At 41.6% G+C, this 4,195-nt stretch overlaps 1 long non-coding RNA gene across 1 annotated transcript; it reads left to right on the top strand.

Moving 5' to 3' along the window:
* The first annotated feature begins 1,011 nt into the window (after positions 1-1,011).
* LOC111269062 (uncharacterized) lies at positions 1,012-3,558 on the top strand. Its single transcript, XR_002685549.1, has 3 exons — positions 1,012-1,116; positions 2,218-2,386; positions 2,560-3,558. It is a non-coding gene; the product is annotated as an uncharacterized LOC111269062 (long non-coding RNA).
* Positions 3,559-4,195: the final 637 nt, after the last annotated feature.

The raw sequence follows: 4,195 nt of genomic DNA, 5'->3' as shown, positions 1-4,195 counted from the left end.
TACGAATTTGTCTCTGCTATTCTATCTATAAGGAAAACTTTCATTGTTATCATAAGACGCGTCCACTTGTTTCAATTACAAGAGCAACCCGAGAGACATTTCCGACAATCATCTGCATACATCCAAAGTAAAATCGATGTTTTTATTTGAAGGTTATCCCCATTGTGGTCTCATTCAACAAAAGCACAAATCCAGATATGCAATGCTGTCTCTGTCTATCTTAGTCGACGCCGCGTTGCACGATAAACTATCGTTTCATTGCGTCTGCCTAATGGCTGAATGCGTGCGACTAATTATATAACCATTTAGACAATCTAAAAAGTTTATGTTACGTGGTAAGCTACCAACCATAGAAAGCTTAGTGCCGACGCAACTACAAAAACCATCGTGTAAGACAAGCACTGCTAAGGTTCCATTGTGTCACGACGGACAATATCGGCAAACAATCTTCGAACAAATCGACGCTTGTCTCTGTGGCTGTATGGACGTTTGCTAATCGCTCGATATGTATTGAATTGTTGGCATTGTCCAAATCGCTTCAGATTACTGGCATCTGCATCGACGCAGCTGCGGATCCCGTGGGTGGCGCCATAGATTATGGACTGAGAAATTAGGGAAGTCCACCGGGGGCGCACACCTCGTGGAAATCTTCAGCGCCTGTAGTAAAAGTAGTACTACGGCTACTGCTGGCTACATCCTGTCAGATTCTTGGTTAGCAACGGCAGCAGAAGTAGCGGCAGCGTAGGGATCGTAACAGAAGTCGTCGCCGGCCGGGGACTGGAACTCGCCGCGTCAATATCGGCTAACGGTATTTCCCTAATACAAATAACATCGAAGCGCCTATCCTCCTCTCTAAAGCTGTCTGATCCGGTGCTCTGATGGCAACACTCCATTGCAATCCCTCTCGATGGTTGATGGTCATCAATAATGAAAACAAACCGGAGGAAAGTAAATGGAATGACAATAAAGTGATCGCAGCCTGCGACGGGACACATATTTCCATTTCCCAGCAGTGTAACGCCTTTCCATTTGGCCTCGTCGGTATATGGTTATAAACACTCGGCGAAATACTGAACATTCACCGATATTGCACACGGGATTACAGCGTACGAAGTGGTAAGCCTGATATAGGGTTGTTTGTCTGGAATCGCTGATTCCGATACTCGAACATGCTATTGCCCCTTGATGTGTACTTTGCACTGCAAGCGGCAGCAGCACTGAGAAGCAAGATTTTGCGTACTCTGTCAACTCTGCACGTTTGCTTCGAGGAGATGATGCTGTTCTAGTGTTTTCTTGTTGGCTTGCTTTATTTATGGGCTCATAGGTCAGGAGTGATTTTTGTCTTCATCTTTGGATTACGCCTCAATGTGCGCATGTTGTCGACGTGAAACGGGTCGCAACGGAGTGAAAACGCACGCAACTGCTGTGCTCAATACCGAGTTCTGCGCAGATTAGCCATATTTGTTGTTTGTCGCATACTTTTGATTCGTCGTTGACTTTTGTCGATGCACTCTTGAATATTACCATATATGATACCTATTAGAGGTTATTTTGACGATCTTTCACAAAATAAATCTCCTGACCTTCCTACAGCCAGCTGTGCCGTTGGTAACGGCTGTACTACACTTACCCAAATACGAAGCTACAAGTCTAGGATTTCACTATTAATGTTCGTATATGATGTAGAACTCCATCTAAGCGGCGTAATTCCGGTAAATCATCGTCTTACAATCTGCGCTTATTAGCGTGTAGAACCCAGATGCACGGTCTTGATTGGCTCTATCTATCTATCTATCTATCTACGAACGACGTTGTTTTGCCAGTACTTTAGTCAACGTTAAATTCACCTAGAGGATCTCAAAACTGCACTTTATGAACTACGTAAATCAATGACTCCGGAAGTACCTTCTGTAACGCGAGAGATTTTTTAGAACGTGCGGGCCCGAACGAAAGTTACACGTAAAAGTATCCTCTACTGTTCGCAATGGCAAATTTCTGACGGCCTAAAACCGGTGCCAGATGGTTTCGTTGTTATCATCCAAGCTTTTTTTCCTAAAAAGCACGTTATTTCATGCAGTTGTCAACACACCCAAGTAACAGACATGATTAACATAAACATCGATAGATTTTACTTGATAACAACTCAGTCAGCTCAACAATAACATAATAGCGTATTTCTTCACTTTTTCGGTCTATATGAAATGGTTATCTTCACAGAAGGCTAATTCATCATGATCCGTCGAAACATCATTCAGATGACCTTTGTAATCATTGTTGTTCTTCTCGCGTCGCTGAATACAGCTGAGGCAGGAAGGCTTAAGAATCTTGCAAGGGCCGCGCTACTCGGAGCCGCTATCGCTCCACGATTCGTGCCTGTACCTATCCCGTAAGTAATTAACCAGCTAAGCCACTATCAGTACTTCTAAGCATTTTCCGCATTCGACTTGCGTATGTTTTTAATTAGTCATTAATTATTTTGCAGTAGTGTCAGTTTGTACCATGCTGAGCCTTATGTACCATAAATGTTCATACAGCCTTTTTGACAATGCATTTTTTCAGACATCATGTATACCCTAAGCAAGATGACGGCTGGAATCACGGTTGGGAACAGCACGACCAAGAACACTCTCAAAGATGGGACCACTATGACAACGGATGGAATTAAATTTGAAAGAATTACATTGCGCTTCCGGAGATTCTCAACAGGTTTGTGTGTACCCTCGAAACAAGGCTGCGATCATATTTGAGCACCGGCTACTGAGCAAAATTACTGGGAATCGGGATTCAACTCAACTGATTAGCATTCACACGATTGTTCTTATTTTCCAACTAAAGACCTATACCTGTCGAGGTGTACAGGGAAACAATCCAGCTGACAGCATGTGTATAATATCTCCAACGAAAACGGACTGTGTATCAAGGTCATAGAAGATATTCAACGTTTGCGAGCCCTAATTGCAACACAATCATCGTACGGCCGTAATAAGGCATAGCTCATTTATTCCCGCCCACACAACTACCGGTCACGATCCACTGAGCACCCCAGGAGATCCCGTAGGCTTGATACCCATTTCAATGAAACGATAACCATTGTCGTTCATCTTGTATATATATTTGTTTAGAGTCTGTCACCTTAATTTCGTGTTGACGTGCCATGTTTATATCACCTTCTATTGTGTATGTCGTGGGAAAAAAGGCTTTTGTAAATATTTATTAAATGTTTGTGCCAATTGCGTATCGTTCGGGGAAATGAAACCAGAACAATGTGAATGATTTTGTCACGTTTTATACGATATGAACATAGCTTGTATTTATCGTATGTGCTTGTATGTGTGTTTCGTATATAAATGTATATATGTGTATAGGTTTTCCACAAACTGTGTCTTCGCACGATGGGATACTAATGAGAGGTAACCAAATCGGTTGAATGTTAAGTCCCTATTGTTCAAAAAATGGCAGTGGTTCAGGAAGACAATAACATGTGTTTGTATATAAATGCTTGTAAAAAAACGTCGCAGAATGTTGCCAATAAACGTACACGTTAAATCGAACAAATAATATGATATTATTTGTCTATTAGGGAGAACGAATATGAACGTTACGAATGAGTAGTAATGAAGTGTGCCGTAAATAATATATAAGGTTTTTATATATAAGTATTTGTAATTCAATGACCCGTTTGCTTGTGTACATGCCTCAACTGGTGACGGCAAATAGGACAACTGAGAAGCAAGCTAAGTAACTAAAAGGTGTTTGTTGCGTGGATCCCATCTTTGTCCACACACTGAAGAAAGACACCACAATGTTACGGTTTAGAGTAAAGTAATAGAATATGTGAATTATACATAGCACTAAATTTGCCCTGTGTTCCCTTCCGCCGAATATGCACTCTTATCCTGTGAACGCAGCAAATCCGCTACGCCCTATTTTTTCATTTTGTCCATAAATGCAGTAGTCCGTAGTAGTACCTACTGCAGGGACCCGATTGCGCCGAACCATCGAAACTTTTGGGATCAAGCTAAAAACCTGGAACATAGTGGCGTCCTATGGAACCCTTATATGGGCTGGTCTAAAAGACTGACGGTTGTTTTGGGAAAAAAATTTATATTGCTTGTTTGTAAATTGGAGCTAAATGAAAACAGATACCAAAAACAAAAAAAAAACGTATGGGCCATTTATTTTAATCACTACTTTA

This window comes from Varroa jacobsoni, unplaced genomic scaffold, assembly GCF_002532875.2.
Source record: "Varroa jacobsoni isolate VJ856 unplaced genomic scaffold, vjacob_1.0 scaffold_1349, whole genome shotgun sequence".
NCBI classification, from domain to species: domain Eukaryota; kingdom Metazoa; phylum Arthropoda; class Arachnida; order Mesostigmata; family Varroidae; genus Varroa; species Varroa jacobsoni.
Note: the sequence above shows the minus strand (reverse complement) of the source record. Positions and strands in the feature narration are given on the sequence as shown.